The following is a 19,081-nucleotide window of genomic DNA, read 5'->3' as shown; positions in this document are numbered from 1 at the left end:
CCCCCCCCAGCCTAGCCAGCGAGCGCGTGCAGACCTCAGCTATGCACTAGGTCGGCCGTGACATAGCCTCACAGGCAGAGGCTGGCCCGCGAGTTAAACATCTCGCAGGGTTGCATGCGACCGAGCTTGGGTCTGATTCACAGCTATTCCTTGGCTGACAGCTCCCTTACTTCGGGGGCGAGGAGTTCTATCTGGAGCGTTACCCGCACCATGGAAGGGTGAGTACAGTCCCCCCTCTCCCCCTTTGGTGGTTTTCTTTGGGGGTGGATGCGGGTAACCTCCAGGAATGGTCGGACCTGCCTGCAGGTTCCCTCCTCCCATCCTTAAATCTCTCACTGAGCTGGGCTTCCCCCCCACTCAAATCTCCACCTGTCTGGACCTAAAGTCTGGTGGGGGTTCCGTGGCAGAGAATGCAGCAGAGACCCCTGGGGTCTCCCCCCGCTATCCCTACTCTGTAAGGGTCCTGGGATTGTGTGTGTCTGGCCCTGATAGCCTGGATGGTTCCCAGTGTAAGAGTCCCCTAGCTGCATGCCCTGCTGTTTTTCAATGTGGATATAGTGCAGGAGAGTCCCAGTGCAGAGACCGGTGCAGAGTGCACAGCAGAGTCTCCCCTAAATATGTTTCCTTCAGGGGGGGGGTCCCACGTTGCAAAGGGTGCAGGAAAGATCCTGGCAGCCATGCTTCAGTGTTTGTAGCTGATAGTGGACATTTTCCCTTAGTCTGGCTGGTCTCTGGTTTAGTCTGGCGGCCATGTTTGTGTAGCCGGATGATGTCACGGGGCCATTTTCCCTTAGTCTGGGAGATGCTAGAGACAAAGCCTCGTGGGGATGCCTGAAGCTCCTCCTATTCCTCTTTAGTTTTCCTAAATACATATGAACAGGGATAGCGTCCATGGTGGTGTTGGGTTCTATTCTAATTCTCTGCGCTCCTCTGGTTCTTAGTGTGAGTCTTTGGGGGTCCCTGTTATCTCTCTCTCTGCTGATCGGTACCCTGAGCCTTGAGAGGATCCTTTAGTGGTGCCAAAAGATTTTTTTTTGTACTGCAAGGTCTTCCTTTCCTTATGGAGCCTCAGGGTCTCATCTCCCCCACTGACTCCCTCATGGAGGTGGCAGATCCCTTGGAACCCCAGCTTCCCATGGTTGCACTCACGGCTGTCCTTAGTGTCCCACGGGAAGTGGCGTGTAGGCAAAGGCCCAGGAGGAAGCGTCCCCCACCTTTCTCTGCTCAGACTGTCTCTTCTGATTCTGAGCCTGATGCCACTGTGGGCGTGGCCCATCCAGGAGGATTTAATATCACACCGCCTGATCCATCCGATAGTGAGGATGATTCCTCCATGGTCGCAGCAGCGAATGGAAAAAACGCTGGTAGACGCACTGCAGTGCGTGAGACTTTAAAAATGGAGGATGTGTCGTTTGGTACGCACAAGTCGTATCATACTCCAAAGGTGTTTCCTTATGTGCCTCATTTTGACAGCTTTTCCTGTAAGGAATGGAAACAACCAAAACTACCCTTTGTGGTCCCCAAATTTTTTGGCTGTACGTTACCCTTTTGAGGATACACTTTTAAAAAGTGGGCTAGTCCACCAGCGGTGGACCTTCCTTTTTCCAGGTTGAATAAAGCAACCATGATACCAATAGAGGAATCCCCGTCCTTTAAGGACCCGGCTGACAAGAAAGCGGAGGCTGTGACACGCAGCAGGTTTACTATGGCTGGTTCAGCATTGCGGCCAGTCTTTGCCTTCGCCCTGGTGTCTCAGACCCTAACCGAATGGTCTAAGCTTTTGTGCCAGGGCCTGGGTGATGAGCAGGTCCCCGCTGCTTATGTTGATTTAGCGGACCACTTGATCCATGGGCTGCATTTGTGATGCAGCTTTGGATACAGCTCATGTGCTGTCCAAACTTTCTGTTTCAGCGGTGGTGCTTGGGCCATCTGGGGTGCCATTTTGATTTGGATTTGGACCAGAACAGTCCTCAAATATATATCTGCTCCTTCCCAATTACGTTTGCGCGCAAAAATGAATCAACCACGCTGACACACAGTTCAGTCAAAAAGTCAATTCTATTTTAATTGTTCCTCTTTTCTCCTTATAAAGACTGAGGAAAGTCATGAACAGGAAATAGTCATATATAATACGTATAAGGTGGTGATTGGATTGATTGGAGTATCTATGTGTCTATGTTTTTCTTCCAGGATATCAAGAGGTCTTATTTTGGGTGTTGTCTCCATGTTCAATCACCATCTTGCTTCTCCGAGAGGAGGGGTGATCTAATTGCATTTTGAGTAAGGTAGTAAATCTCAGCAGTAACATATATACATATATACATAAGGTATGCACCATAAAGTGAAATAGGCATTTCACTAATATAACCAGTATTACATCCATTACACTATTACCTCGGCCCGCAGGATATCGGAATTGCTGGCATTATCCTGTCACAGTCCCTTTTTAGTGGTCCATAGGGATAAAGTTGTTCCTCATCTCTGTCCATCATTCCTGCCCAAAGTTGTCTCTGACTTCAATTTGAATGATGACATTGTGTTGCCTTCCTTGTGTCCCAAGCTGGCTCATCCCAAGGAATTTGATTTGCATACCTTGGATGTGGGTCGTGCAATTCGGGTGTATCTGGCAGCTACTGAGTCTTTTCGGAGGTTAGACTTGCTTTTTTTGGTTACGAACGGACCAAGAAAGGGGCTAGCCGCTTCTTCGGCTACCAAATCCAGATGGATCAGACAGACAGTGACTCAGGCCTATTCCATTAAAGGTCAGGTTACACCTTTCGCTTTTATGGCGCTTTCTACTCAGGCGCTAAGTGCTTCTTGGGCCTTACGTCATTTGGCTTCAATATCGCAAGTTTGCAAGGCAGCCACCTACTCATCTGTGCATACCTTCACAAAATTCTATAAGATAGATATTTTGGCATCTGCGGATGCTTCTTTTGGCCTGCAAAGTTTTGCAGGCTGCTGTTTAAGAGGGGCTGTTCCCTCTTGAGGGGTGTTTTTTCTTTAAACCTTTTATTTTTCAGACTGGGCTCCTGTGACCCGGTTAAGGCTCCTGTGTCCTGGTTAAGAGCACTTATGTTTACCCTTGGGTTATTTTCCCCACCCCTCATTTTCCTTTTCGACCTCCCACTAGTTATGATTTATGGAGTGCTGTGTCCGTCGATGAACGAAAGAGAAAATGGGATTTTTGTACTTACTGTAAAATCCATTTCTCTTGGGTTCATAGACAGAAGAAACAGCACTCACACCTCCTATGGAGTTCTGATACTTCTAATGCTGCTTGCTACTAAACTGATTACCTATAGCAGAGGGGACGTCCCCCCCCCCTCCTCCCGCCGTCTTTCACGGCTCACCCGGGTCTCACGTCCCACTGGGAGACCCGGGCATCCTACCTCATCCGCCGTCGAAGAGAAGACCCGGTGTAGCATGAAGATGTGTCCCCGTGAAAGCCGGTATCCCTGCCACAAGTGCGCATGCGCCGGTCTCCATGTAAAAAACTCGTCGCCGAATTAAAAAACTGACAGCGTTCAAAACAGCCAAACTTGGCATTTTGAATGCTTTTCAGTGCCGAGGAGGGGTTTGGGGTCTTTTAGACCCCTAGATCCCTCCACATGGAGTACCTTTAGAAAAAAAAAAATTGTTTTACATGTCCGAAAATATCGGCCGATATCCGATGACCAAAAATGTCGGTATTGGCATAAAAAAAACGATATTGGTCGATCACTAGCATATACCAGCTGAAGATAACCCACTAGTTAAGATTTATGGAGTGCTGTGTCTGTCGAACTCTGAGAAATTGATTTTTGCGAGTGCGCTCTCGCCCCCGCTCGTCAGCAGGGACTCCGATGCACGGGGCAGGCGGCTCAGATTGCCGCCTGACACCCGCGATCGTTCCCCGCTGAGAGAGAAGAACGGTCAGCTGTTGTAAACACAGCTGACCGTTCTTCTCCCTGGAATTATCACAGAGCTTCTGTGATCCTTCTATATAGGAAAATGGGTCTCTGTGATCATTTCACAAGCCACGCCCCCCCCCCCCCCCCCCACTGTTAGAAACCTGCCCCTAGGTACACATTTAACCCCTTGATCACTCAGTGTTAACCCCTTCCCTGCCAGTGTCATTATTACAGTAACAGTGCATATTTTTAGCACTGATTACTGTAGTAATGTCACTGGTCCCCCCAAAAGTGTCCAAAATGTCAGTCAGGGGTCCGATCTGTCCCCCACAATGTCGCAGTCCCACAAAAAATTGCAGATCGCCGCCATTACTAGTAAAAACATGACATAAATCTTTCCCATAGTTAGTTGACGCGATAACTTTTGCACAAGCCAATCAAAATACACTTATTGTGATTTTTTTTTTTTTTTTAACAAAAATAAGTAGCAGACAATAAATTGGTCTAAAATGTTAAAGAAATTTTGATTTTTACATTTTTTTTTTTTGGAATGTTATATAGCAGAATGTGAAAAATATAGATTTTTTTCAGAATTGTTGCTCTTTTTTTGTTTATAGCGCAAAAAATAAAAATCACACAGGTGGTCAAATACGACCAAAAGAAAGCTATGGACATCAATTTTATTTAGGTACAGCGTTGCACGACCGCGCAATTGTCCGTTAAAGTAACGCAGTAACGAATCCCAAAATATGGCCTGCTCGTTAGGGGGCAAACCCTTCCGTTCCAGAAGTGGTTAAAGAGATGCTGGGAGGGGTGGTATGGGGTGAAGATATTGGGTGTTTCCCTTTCATTAACGGCTAAAAATGAAGAAAAATACCACGCGCTACCTTGCCTATCCCTATACCAAAATTAAAAATCCCTACATAAAAACTCCTGTGGAATCACTATGAACACCGACTAATAACATCCAATACAGTGTAGCGCTCCTAAGCAAATGTAACAACTAGGGATGCACCGAATGTTCGGCGGCCGAACATTATTCGGCCGAAAATAGAAACAATAGCACTTTCGGTGTTCGGCCGAATAAGTCAAAAGGCCGAATAATTTTGTGCCGAACAATAGGGCTGAACGATAGTCGATATGATATCGACTATCGCTCTGTGGCCGTAGGCGATATTCATATCGCCGAGGTCACGATATTTACATAGGCAGGGGGAAGGGACTCGGAGGAGGACAGGAGGACTCACAGACTTCCGTGAAGCCGGGACACTTCAGCGGTGAGCATACATACATTACTCACTCGTGCACTGCAGCCCGCCCCATACATTCAGTGAGTCTTACTCTCCTCCCTAGTTTTTTCAATGGCACATTCAGGGAGCCAATCACGCCGTGATTAGCTGCACAGCGAACCAATCACGCGTGCCTGCACACCTGATTGGTTCCGCTGTGCCGCTACTCACAGCGTGATTGTCTTCCTGAATGTGCCATTGAAAAAACTAGGGAGGAGAGTAAGACTCACTGAATGTGTGGGGCGGGCTGCAGTGCACGAGTGAGTAATGTATGTATGTGGCTGTGCTCCTTTCCAGGCTCCTACTAGTCCAGGTCCAGCCTCCTACTACCACCACTATGAGAGACTGTATAATCTGATCGAGTCCACACTGACACTGACTGACTGTCACTGAGTAATTGATGTTACCATATTAACCCTGACCTGCCCAGTGCCCTGTATCTGCAATTAAAATTTACAAGGCTGCCTGCATGCTTCCTGATTTCCATTCCCAGCATCCTTCCCAATCCCTACAGTGTCACTAACATTAACCCTATGGTACAAGGCTGTAGTGTGCACTGAATCCCATTCCCTACAGTAACATTTAGGGAGAGAGAGAGACATGAGAGGACAAGAGAGAGAGACATGAGGACAAGAGAGAGAGAGACACACGAGAGGACAAGAGAGAGGACAAAAAATTGGCAAAATAAATGGAAAAAATGCGAAACACCGCCGCGTTCGGTATTCGGCCTTCGACCAAGCATTTCATTATTATTCGGCTTCGGCCAAGAATTTCATTTCGGTGCATCCCTAGTAACAACCCTTAATAAATATATAAAACAGTCCAATATACTGTGTGTGTGTGTGTGTGTGTGTGTGTGTGTGTGTATATATATATATATATATATATATATATATATATATATATATATATATATAATATATACAGTGCATTGCGAAAGTATTCGGCCCCCTTGAACTTTTCGACCTTATGCCACATTTCAGGCTTTAAACATAAAGATATAAAACTGTAACTTTTTGTGAAGAATCAACAAGTGGGACACAATCATGAAGTGGAACGAAATTTATTGGATATTTCAAACTTTTTTAATAAATAAAAAACTGAAAAATTGGGCGTGCAAAATTATTCAGCCCCCTTAAGTTAATACTTTGTAGCGTCCCCTTTTGCTGCGATTACAGCTGTAAGTCGCTTGGGGTATGTCTCTATCGGTTTTGCACATCGAGAGACTGAAATTTTTGCCCATTCCTCCTTGCAAAACAGCTCGAGCTCAGTGAGGTTGGATGGAGAGCCTTTGTGAACAGCAGTTTTCAGTTCTTTCCACAGATTCTCGATTGGATTCAGGTCTGGACTTTGACTTGGCCATTCTAACACCTGGATATGTTTATTTGTGAACCATTCCATTGAAGATTTTGCTTTATGTTTTGGATCATTGTCTTGTTGGAAGACAAATCTCTGTCCCAGTCTCAGGTCTTTTTTGCAGACTCCATCAGGTTGGCTCCATCCAACTTCCCATCAATTTTAACCATCTTCCCTGTCCCTGCTGAAAAAAAGCAGGCCCAAACCATGATGCTGCCCCCACCATGTTTGACAGTGGGGATGGTGTGTTCAGGGTGATGAGCTGTGTTGCTTTTACGCCAAGCATAACGTTTTGCATTGTTGCCAAAAAGTTCAATTTTGGTTTCATCTGAGCAGAGCACCTTCTTCCACATGTTTGGTGTTTCTCCCAGGTGGCTTGTGGCAAACTGTTAACGACACTTTATATGGATAGCTTTAAGAAATGGCTTTCTTCTTGCCACTCTTCCATAAAGGCAAGATTTGTGCAGTATACGACTGATTGTTGTCCTAATGACAGAGTCTCCCACCTCAGCTGTAGATCTCTGCAGTTCATCCAGAGTGATCATTGGCCTCTTGGCTGCATCTCTGATCTTCTCCTTGTATGAGCTGAAAGTTTAGAGGGACGGCCAGGTATTCGTAGATTTGCAGTGGTCTGATACTCCCATTTCAATATTATCGCTTGCACAGTGCTCCTTGGGATTTTTAAAGCTTGGGAAATCTTTTTGTATGCAAATCCGACTTTAAACTTCTCCTCAACAGTATCTCGGACCTGCCTGGTGTGTTCCTTGTTCTTCATGATACTCTCTGCGCTTTAAATGGACCTCTGAGACTATCAAGTGCAGGTGCATTTATACGGAGACTTGATTACACACAGGTGGATTCTATTTATCATCATTAGTCATTTAGGTCAACATTGGATCATTCAGAGATCCTCACTGAACTTCTGGAGAGAGTTTGCTGCACTGAAAGTAAAGGGGCTGAATAATTTTGCACGCCCAATTTTTCAGTTTTTTATTTGTTAACAAAGTTTGAAATATCCAATAATTTTTGTTCCACTTCATGATTGTGTCCCACTTGTTGTTGATTCTTCACAAAAAATGACAGTTTTATATCTTTATGTTTGAAGCCTGAAATGTTGCAAAAGGTCAAAAAGTTCAAGGGGGCTGAATACTTTCGCAATGCACTGTATATACACACACTGCTCAAAAAAATTAAAGGTACACTTTTGAATCGGAGTATAGCATTAAGTCAATTAAACTGGGATATTAACCACTTTACCCCCAGCCCTATTTCGGACACTTTTTGTTCACAAGTTAAAACCAGTATTTTTTCCTAGAAAACTACTTAGAACCCCCAAACATTATATATATTTTTTTAGCAAAGACTCTGGAGAATAAAATGTCGGTCATTGCAAAATTTTTTGTCACGCGGTATTTGCGCAGCGGTCTTTAAAACGCCATTTTTTTGGAAAAAATTTGAAAAATCACATTTCACTAATTTTAAAAAATACTAAACAGTAAAGTTAGCCCATTTTTTTTGTATATTGTGAAAGAACATGTCACGCCGAGTAAATAGATACCAAACATGTTACGGTTTAAAATTGCGCCCCCCCGTGGGATGGCGACAAACTACGGTCAATAGAGATCTCAATCTGCGACGCTTTAAATTTATTTAACGGTTACCCGTTTAGAGTTAGAGTGTAGCTCTTTTTTTTTAATTATTGCCCACGCTCTGGCGATCGCGGCGATACCTCACATGTGTGGTTTGAACAGCTTTTTCATTTGCGGCGCGACTTGCGTATACGTTTTTTTTTTGTGCGCAAGCTAACGGTGACGGGGGCGGCTAAATTTTTTTTTTTTCCTATTTTTTTTCTTTTTTTTTAACTTTATTACAGGTTTTTAAAAAAAAAAAAAATCTGATCACTTTTATTGCTGTCACAAGCAATGTAAACATCCCTTGTGACAGCAATATGTGTGACAGGTACACTTTATGGAGGGATCGAGGGTCTAAAAGACCCTAGACCCCTCCACTACACTTCCCTGTATGCAAAACGCCAAAAACGGCATTTTTGCATACAGCCGTTTTTTAAATCTGCCGCCTTTTGCGGCACAGTAACCCGGATGTGACGTCATGGACGCCGCCTCCGGGTTACGTCATCGGAGACCCGATCAATGCCGTTTCCGGCATTCATCGGGACTCCATCCAGCCAGCGGACGTGCCGGCTGGGTGCTCGGGGCTCCCGGTGGGACGGGAGCCCCGAGCAAAGCCGCGGAAGGCGGCGGGAGGGGGGGGATGTCCCCTCCCGCCCCCCCCGGATAATGATCGAGCGGCTCCCGAGCCGCATCGATCATTACCGACGGAAAGCCGACCGCCGGCTTCAAACAACGGTACCGGGATGATGCCTCTAGCTAGAGGCATCATCCCGGTATAACCACTCAAAGTCAGCCGACGTAGATCTACGTGGCTGGTCGTTAAGTGGTTAATATAGTCAAGTAGCAGAGGGGTTTGTTAATCAGTTTCAGCTGCTTTGGTGTTAATAAAATTAACAGGTGCACTAGATGGGCAAAAATGAGGCAACCTCCTAAACAGGAATGGTTTTACAGGTGAAGGCCACAGACAATTTTTTCCCTACTCATCTTTTCTGACTATTTTTCACTAGTTTTGCCTTTGGTTAGGGTCAGTGTTACTACTGGTAGCATTAGGCGATACCTGGACCCTATAGAGTTTGGATAGTCAGTCCAACTCCTCCAGGATGGCACATCAATACGTGCCATTGTCAGAAAGTTTTCTGTGTCTCCCAGCACAGTCTCAGGAGCATGCAGGAGATTCAAGGAGACAGGCAGTTACTCCAGGAGAGCTGAACAGGGTCGTAGAAGGTCCTTAACCTATCAGCAGGACCGGTGTCGATTCCTTTGTGCAAGGCAGACCACGACAAGCAGTGCCAGAGCCCTACAAAATGACCTCAAGCAGGCCACTGGTGTGAATTTTTTCTGACCAAACAATCAGAAATAGACTTCTTGAGGGTGGCCTGAGGGCCTGACATCCTCTAGTGGGCCCTGTGCTCAATGTTCGGCACCGTTGAGCTCGATAGGCAATTTGCCATTGTACACCAGAATTGACCGGTCCGTCATTAGTGCCCTGTGCTTTTCACAGATGAGAGCAAGTTCACCCTGAGCACTTGTGACAGATGGGAAATGATCTGGGGAAGCCATGGAGAACGTCATCCTGCCTGTAACATCATTCAGCATGATCGGTTTGGTAGTGGGTTAGTGATGGTCTGAGGAGGCATATCCATGGAGGGATGCACAGACCTCTACAGGCTAGGAAATGGCACCCTGACGGCCATTAGTTATCAGGATGAAATCCTTGGACCCATTGTCAGACTCTATGCTGGTGCAGTGGGTCCTAGCCTGCTGCACAATTTTTTCACAGATTTTTGGGGTGTCTTTGATTTCAGCCCTCTGTAGGTTGATAATTTTCATTTCTCTTTCGTTCACTGACGGACACAGCTTCAAGTCTTCAGGCCATTGGCTTTATTCTCTCTCTCTTCAGGTGTAGGACTAGGCAGGAACCTTTTTGGTTACGCCCCTGGGGTAGTCCCAGAGGGACTGTAGGACTCCCACTTTTTTCTGCCTAGTCAGGAGTAACGACCTGGCTCTCTCCTGGGATTTGTGGTCCTGGCATTTGTTCCTTTTTTAAATGGAATTTTTTACTTTTTCTTTATTATTTTTGTTCCTCTGTGAACTACAATCAACTGTTCCTGTGTGAACTTCAATCAACACCCGGACTGGGCGACGCACTGGATATTCTAGATCCTTATGGCCTTCCCAGTCTGCCCTGTGAGCGCGACCCAACTATTAGCTAAGTTGGCTGCAACATAGCCCCACTGAACAGGGGCTGACTGGCGAGTCAAACACCTTGCGAGGTCGCATAGCCCTGGTCACGACAGCAGTCATGATCAGAGTCACACCGTACCTCAGGCCATAGCACCCCTATTCCAAAATGGTGCGGTCTCCCTTTTGTTTCAGACCTAGAGGATGTTGTCACTGATCCTTCTGATAGTGAGGATGATTCCTCTGCCTCTGCTGCCACACAAGCAAAGGCACTGGTATCCACACTTATTATTGTGGTTCGGGAAACCTTCAAAATTGAGCATACTTCTGGGGTAAACATGAAGTGGCTGTCCCCTTTGGTATTCGGTCACAAACCAGCATTTCTGCTAAGGTTTTTCTGAAACACCCTTTTGTGATCCCAAAATGTTTCTGTGTACGTTAACCCTTTGAGCAGGACCTTCTGAAGAAGTGGACCTCTCCTCCTGTCCTTGACCCTCCTATTTCTAGGTTAAATAAGACAACCATGATACTGGTGGAGGAATCCCCCTCCTTTAAGGATTCTATGGATAGGAAGGTGGACTCACTTGCTTGTTCTATTATTACGGTCGCTGGCTTTTAGCCGCAGTTCTTGTGTCACAAACGCTCACTGAGTGTGCTAAACTTTTACACCATGGTCTGGGTAATGAACAGAAGGAGCCACGTTACAAGCAAGATCCCTCCTCTGCACACAAGCAGCTTTTTTTTATTCACCAGGTTCCTCGTACAAGGAATCTAAGCCCTTCAAGATTGCTGTAGGTGGCACAAAGCCCACTAAGCCCAGGGACAAGTCCTCCTCAAAAAAACAAAAGGAAAGGTATACCTGATGAAAAAATGAATATGAATATTACCCACTCGCTCACAGGTGAGCGGAACTCAAATGGCAAAACTACAGCATACTAAAAAAGGGGATGGGACAACTAGAAAAAGAGGTGTCGACCCAAAGAAAGCGCCATTAAATAGAGTAACAGGGGTGTAGCAAAAAATTGAGTCTCTAGAAAAAAACAACGAAACCAATGCTGAATGAAAAATTATTGTCAAATTTTAATAAATACCAAAAGCAGAGCACACGGTTACATTGTAAAATTGAAACACATAACCTTCCACCTCACCCCTAAAATTTGACCACGTGGTAATTAAAAACACAGGACAAACACAAATAATGTAGGTGAACTGCGGTCACCTGAAGAGCAATCCACATACTCACATAAGGTGATAAATCACAAATGCACTGACATAAATGAAGGTACAAAACCGAATAAACCCCAAAGGGGGCAAGGGTTCAGCCGAAGGCAGCCACCTAGTGTCAGTCCAAAAAGGGAGTCGACACACAGGTAGGTTGCAATCATCTGAAAAGCAAATCAAGTGGTCACATTATGTGACTGAATATGTGGCATAAATAGTGGTTCAAACTCAAAAAGAACTCAAATGGGGAAAAAGCTCAACTGAGGGCAGTCACCCTGCGCCAAGCAAATTGAATGGTTGACACACAGGTGGCTGCGAACATATTAAGCCAAGAGCTAAACCTAACATGCAAAGGTGGACAGCGCGGCCGGAATCATGGAAGCAATAAATCAAAAATTCCAAAAATAAAAAGAAGAAAATGGAAAAAATGAGTAACAAACCTGGGCACTGTGAATATAGACTAATGCGCCACAGGATAGTCCTCCTCAGCATGAAGGTTTGCCACCACCTGTTTCCTGGTTAGGGGGTCGCCTTTGTTGGTTTGCGGATCTGTGGTCCTCTTATTCCTGACATCTGGGTCCTGATTCTGAGAGGGCAACAAAATAGAATTTCTTTCCTTACAATCATTTATCACTGTCCCATCTGCAGGCGTTTTAGGGGCTGTGCAGGATCTTCTTCTCCAAGAGGTGATAGACCTGTTGCTGAACTTAGGGAGCTTTCAGGGATTTTACACCAACTAGTTTACAGTACCAAAGAAGGAAGGAATCCATCTGATACTGAACTTCAGTGCCCTGAACTGCTTTGTAAAAGTACAGAATTTCAAGATGGAATCCATTCATTTGGTGGAGGCCTTCCTTCATCAAGGGGATTTTCTGGCTACCATAGACATTAGAGGGGATCTTTGCTGCATCTATGCACCACAAACCAAAAACACTATTAAATAAATTTGTAATATTCAAAGCAAACTCCACGATCCATTCATGTCTCTATGATTTGTTGAGAAATCACTTTGAAAAACACCCTCGTAGCGTTTCAGACGGTGACCATCTTGATTAAGGGCAAATTATTCATGTAGCATTTACTTCCAGGAATCCATCTGCCATTAGCTCAAACATGCATGCAGGGGAGTAGTAAACAAGTAAAAATAATATACCTTCCTATCTATTTACTAGTGCTAGCAGCATAAGGAATAAAGAATAAAAATAATCAATGTTGACTGGAAGAGTGAAGTTCAACTTTAAGGATGCATACTTAAAATGTTCCTATCTATGCCGACCGCCAGCACTTCCTGTTCTTTGTGGTCAGGGACACACATTATCAGTTTGTGGGTCTCCTCTTTGGTCTGGCCTCTGCTCCCCAGGTTTTTACCAAGTTGCTAGCTCTGGTCCTGGTGTTGCTGAGACAGCGAAAGATTGCTCTGATAGACTGTCTGGACAACCTCCTCCTGCAAGCGGAGTCTCACTCTGTGCTAATGGACAACATAGCGATCACCATTCACACTCTGCAGGGGTTCAGCTGGGTGTTGAACCTTTAATAAGTGTACTCTGACCCCCTTCTGGGCATCTGGAATATCTGCAGCTGATCCTCGGCGCAGGCCACGGTGTTCCTCTCGCCAGACAATCTTTGGAAACACACTGGATTGCTTTTCAGTTGCTTCTGACCTATCTGCATTTTTGCATGCAGGTTCCAGGCCCCCTGGTGTCCACATTCGAGGTGGTCCTGTTTGCTCAGCTTCACACAAGGGTTCTGCAGAAGGAAATCTCATCCATGTGGGGCAAATTTCCTGGGTCCTCTGACATCCAGATCCACGTGAGACAGTTGATCAGGACCTCCTTTGTCTTGTGGCTTCAGTCTTCTTCTCTTTGGGCCAGGAAGTAATTTCTCACCTCTCACTGGGCAGTGTTCACAGCGGACGCCAGCCTGGGGGGGGGGGGGGGCAAGGGGTCGGTCCAAGGTTGGCTCAGGGCCAGTGGATGCCGGTGGAGTCTTGGCTGCGTGTAAATGTCCTGAAGCTACAGGCGATGAGACTATTTTAAATCCTTGGACAGAGCTTCATTGATTATGCCTGGTCAGGATCCAATTAGACAATGCCACAGCAGTGGCCTACATCAATTGCAAGGGCAAGACAATGAGCTTGGTAGTGGCGCTGGAGACCTCATATTCTTCGGTGAGCAGAATTTCATACGTCCATTATCTCTGCTATTCACATTCCGGGCATAGAGAACTCGCATGTTTACCTAAGCCATCAGTCGCTGGATCAATGAGAGTTGTCTCTGCACCCAGACATTTCATCAGATCTTCCTGCGCTGGGCATCCTGAAACACGGATCTTTTGGCATCCTGTCTCAATGAGATTAATGGCAAGAAAAAGGAATCCTCTGGTGGATACGACAGACACTCTGATGGTGCCATGGAGCCATTATCGACTAATTTACGCCTTCCCTTCTCTAAAACTTCTTTTCCATATGCTGGTCAGGATCGAGGCCGAACAGAGTCCAATCATTCTGCTGACCCTGGATTGGCCTCGTTAACCCTGGTATGCTGACGTAGATCTCTTCTGCCAGAAGATACTCTGTCCCGAGGACCAATCTTTCACTATGCTTTACCGTTGCTGGCTTTGACGGCATGGCTCTTGAAAGCCAAGTTCTGAGACAGGGGTTGCCAACCTCGGTCATTCATACCATGTTGAAGGCACATACATCCACCTCTCACAAGATTTACCATCACACTTTGCGGCCCTACATATTTAATGACTTTCGTCAGCATACCTTTTTGTTGTCTCGAAGTTTGACCTTTCTCCAGTGAGGCTTTGATCAGAACCTTGCCCTGAGCACTGTTAAGGGCCAGGTTTCTGCCCTTGCCATTTTCTTACAATGTCTTCTGCCCATGCACACTTTGATTTGTACCTTCATACAAGGGGTTTAGCAGGTACCTTCTACTGTACGGTGTCCTAATGGGACCTGACTTTTTTTCTGTTGCTTCTTCAGAAGCCTCCCTTTGAGACTATAAGGGATTTTCTCTTGGTTACTCTCTTCCAGAAGGTCACCTTTTTAGTTTCTTCCACTTCTGCACATTGCATGTAGAAGCTGGCAGCTTTCTCCTGTAAATCTTGCGTATTGGTTTTACATAGGGTCCCCCTGCTGTGTCTTTCCTTCCAAAAGTGGTATCGGATTTTCATGTGAAATGAGGACATTGTCCTAACACCCTATGTCCACAACCTTCACGTTCGAAGGTGGTTGAGTTGCAGTCTTTGGATGTGGTTCGGCCATATATGTCTGTTAAGGTCTCTCTTTGGAGGTTTGATTCTCTTTTTTGTGATTACAGATGGCACTCAAAGGCATGGCAGCCTCCTCTGCCACTATTTCTCGATTCGATCAGTCAGACGATAGTTCAGGCCCATGCCTCTCTTTCCGTCACAGCACATTTCATCAGGGTGGTCAGTGCCTCTTGGGTGTTCTGACATCAGGCACCTGTATCTCAAGTTTGCAAGGCGGCTACCTGGTTGTCTGTGCACACCTTTAGCAGTTTTTACAAAGTTGATGTGCTTTGTGGCACCCCCCCCCTTTTTTTCCCCCTTCTTACATTTTCCACCCTTGATTTCTTTTTTCATCTTGCTTTATACTCCTTTTTCTTCTAGCCGGTAGGTGACCCAATACCCTTTGTCATGGTTTTCTATATTAATGAGTAACAGAAGATTACGTCTAGATTTCACTGTTATGCTGGATGGATATAATAACAATTTACTTTCTTATATTATCTTTTGATGACACCATACTGATATTTGTTATGATTGTGCAACTTTATTTGCATGATTTGTTCATCGCATTATTATTATCACAACTAATCCTGCTGTTCTAATTGAATATGCAATAAAAGCCTTGTAAAATAGTAATTCATATTAAAATGATGGTAGAAAAGTTTTACTATGCTTCAGTGATGAATGAACACAGAAGAGATCGGTACCGATTGCTCACTGTGCTAATTTAAGGAAAGGAAGGAGGCAGGTAAAGACATATTTACAAGCGACACCCCCGTCCCCTATTCTGGCATCGATCTCCCACATTGATTGCCCCAGCTGCAGCTGACGGGAGAGGGAGGAGGGGGAAGCTGAGCAGCAGCACTTTAGAAGAGGGTACTGGGGATGGGCAGGGGGTTGGGGGTGGCTGCAGGGGGGTCGTAGCGGTGGGAGGGTATGTATTGACCTACATTGATAAAAAACGTCAGTAGAGCTGGCAATTGCATGGGTGCCACAGGGGACCCGTGATGGCAGAGGTTGGGCTGAGGGGCAGAGGTGCAGTGGGTGGGGGAGCGCATTTTAGCAGCCGTGAGGCAGAGATGTGGAGGGGGAGAGAGGGTAGAGAAGCTGGAGAAGGGGGAGGGTCACATTTTAGGTGAATAGTTTTAATAGGTGGCTTGTTGCCACTAATCAGTGCTATCAGTTTGTTCAGCAGTTTTCCTATAAGCTCTTGGATATTGAAGTGACCAAGGTTTTTTTTTTTTTTTTGTTCTCACGGTCACTTCAGAAGCATAAAGTGACCGTACAAATTATAGTTATAGTAGTATTGTAAGCTTTTTTAGGCATGCTGTTGAATGAGAGTGAATTGTACACGGTTATAGAAAAAAATTATACCCAGGTCTACTGATTGCATATACAAAGTTATCTATCGATATTCCTAATCCCTGTCAGTCAGACAAGGCCATAACACTAATTCCACTCTTATGCTGGTGTTACTTCTAAATATTTGCAGATGACCTCAACAGCTCTCAACCAATTTTTGATCCCAAAAAGTGACTAGATAAATGCAACCTACTATTGTTTCTCCCTTTTATAGATTTAGAAATATAAGCTGATGGTAATAATTTGCCTAGATACAGTACATTTTTTTGTTTATGAAAGCTATTTTAACCAGTTCAGTTAAAAAAAAATCACAATAAGTGTATTTTGATTGGTTTGCGCAAAAGTTATCGCTTCTACAAACTAAGGGAAAGATTAATGTCATTTTTATTTATTTAATTTTTTTTCACTAGTAATGGCGGCGATCTGCAATTTTTAGCGGGACTGCGACATTGCGGCAGACAGATCGGACCCCTAACTGACATGTTTGACACTTTTGGGGGGACCAGTGACATTACTACAGTAATCAGTGCTAAAAATATGCACTGTTATAATGACACTGGCAGGGAAGGGGTTAACCTAGGGGTGATCAAAGATTAAGTGTGAGCCTAGGGGAGTGTTTTCTAACTGAAGGGGGGGGAAGGTGGGCTTGTGAAATGATCAGAGACCTGTGTTCCTAATATAGGAGGATCACAGGCGCTCTGTGATCATTCCAGAGAGGGCAACGGTCAGCTGTGTTTACAGCAACTGACCGGTGTTCTCTCTCAGCAGGGAGCGATTGCGGGTGCCCGGCGGCAGTCGGTGCCGCTGGTCCCATGCATTGGCATCCCTGCTGCCTAGTGGGGACAGGTGCCCCCAGGATCGCTTCCGCAAGCTAAAGGAACCCCTACGTCGGTTTGCGCAACCAAGCCAACCTGCCGCAGTAAATCTGCGGCGGGCAGTCGGCAAGTGGTTAATACAGAAATGTTGGCTTACTGAAAAGTATGTCCATACAGTATAGTATGCACTCAATACTTGGTCGGGGCTCCTTTTGCATGATTTACTGCATCAATACGGCGTGACATGGAGGCAAACAGCCTGTGGCACTGCTGAGGCGTTATGGAAACCCAGGTTTCTTTTGACAATCTTTATATGGGATTTAGGTCAGGCGAGTTTTTTGCCCAATTAACCACAGTGATACCATGATCATTAAACCAGGTATTGGTACTTTTGACAAGTGCCAAGTCCTGCTGGAAAGTTAAAACCGCATCTCCATAAATGTAAAAAAAAGGGAATAATAACCGCGCTAAAGGAACAGGTAAATTGGGACAGCAGCAACTTCAAGTGTGACCACACCCTAATAAATATTGTATATATAAGTCGCGCTAAATATATTAGATGGAGATGTGAAGTCCATAAAAAGTCCAAAAATTTATTGTTGATAAATTCCAGGATCAAGCTCCCTTAAGGGTATGTGCTTACCAGATGAAGGTAAGGAAAAGGCAGTCTCGCTGCGTGGAAACTTGTCACCTTGACAGTAGATCCAAGCCTCTATGATCGGTCAACTCAGTGGACATAGGATCATGAAAAGCAAAAAATACCGCAATAGCGTAAAACCCAACAAACAATTTAAATTGTGACTATCACCGCAGGTGTGGGTAAATAAGGATTGTGATGTGAAATAACCTCCACCACAATAATAATGAAATAGGTTAAGTCATGCAAAAAATAGGGAACTTAAGATAAATACCCCTTACCAGAAAGGTTAAGGGTTAACGCCTTAAGTGATTAAAATATATCTCGGTTGGAGTCGCCTCTTACCAAACAGAAAAGTAATAACACAGTGAAGAAAACGCTGAAAAGAAAATATCGTGCTGAACCACCACCAGCTGGATTCGCCTCTTACCCTGGATAGATAAAGGTTAGCCAAAGTATGCTAAACAAATCCAGTGTACCACTCAGGAAACAGTCCTGAGTGGTACACTGGATTTGTTTAGCACACTTTGGCTAACCTTTATCTATCCAGGGTAAGAGGCGAATCCAGCTGGTGGTGGTTCAGCACGATATTTTCTTTTCAGCGTTTTCTTCACTGTGTTATTACTTTTCTGTTTGGTAAGAGGCGACTCCAACCGAGATATATTTTAATCACTTAAGGCGTTAACCCTTAACCTTTCTGGTAAGGGGTATTTATCTTAAATTCCCTATTTTTTGCATGACTTAACCTATTTCATTATTATTGTGGTGGAGGTTATTTCACATCACAATCCTTATTTACCCACACCTGCGGTGATAGTCACAATTTAAATTGTTTGTTGGGTTTTACGCTATTGCGATATTTTTTGCTTTTCATGATCCTATGTCCACTGAGTTGACCGATCATAGAGGCTTGGATCTACTGTCAAGGTGACAAGTTTCCACGCAGCGAGACTGCCTTTTCCTTACCTTCATCTGGTAAGCACATACCCTTAAGGGAGCTTGATCCTGGAATTTATCAACAATAAATTTTTGGACTTTTTATGGACTTCACATCTCCATCTAATATATTTAGCGCGACTTATATATACAACAGCATCTCCATAAAGCTGGTCAGCAGAGGGAAGCATGAAGTGCTCTAGAATTTCCTGGTAGAGGGCTTCGCTGACTTTGGACTTGATAAAACACAGTGGACCAACAGCAGCAGATGTCATGGACTGTGTGACGTTTCCACAGTCAGTGATGATTTGGGGCATCATGTCATCTGCTGGTGTTGATCCACTGTGTTTTATCAAGTCCAAAGAAACCTGGGCTTCCATAACACCTCAGCAGAGCCCCAGGCTGCTCGCCTCCGTGCCACGCCGCATTGATGCAGTAATTCATGCAAAAGGAGCCCTGACCAAGTAATCGGTGCATACTATACTGTACATGGACATACTTTTTA

The 19,081-nt window shown here is 45.0% G+C and overlaps 1 protein-coding gene across 2 annotated transcripts in view; it reads left to right on the top strand.

Annotated features, from left to right (window-relative positions):
• Positions 1-19,081, top strand: part of ARHGEF7 (Rho guanine nucleotide exchange factor 7) — a 326,826-nt gene that overhangs the window by 148,481 nt on the left and 159,264 nt on the right. The gene's annotated exons all lie outside the window — the stretch shown is intronic.

This window comes from Pelophylax lessonae (assembly GCF_965119305.1).
Source record: "Pelophylax lessonae genome assembly, chromosome: 2".
Lineage (NCBI taxonomy): Eukaryota > Metazoa > Chordata > Amphibia > Anura > Ranidae > Pelophylax > Pelophylax lessonae.
The sequence above is the reverse complement of the archived record's forward strand: the minus strand, read 5'-3'. Positions and strand labels throughout refer to the sequence as shown.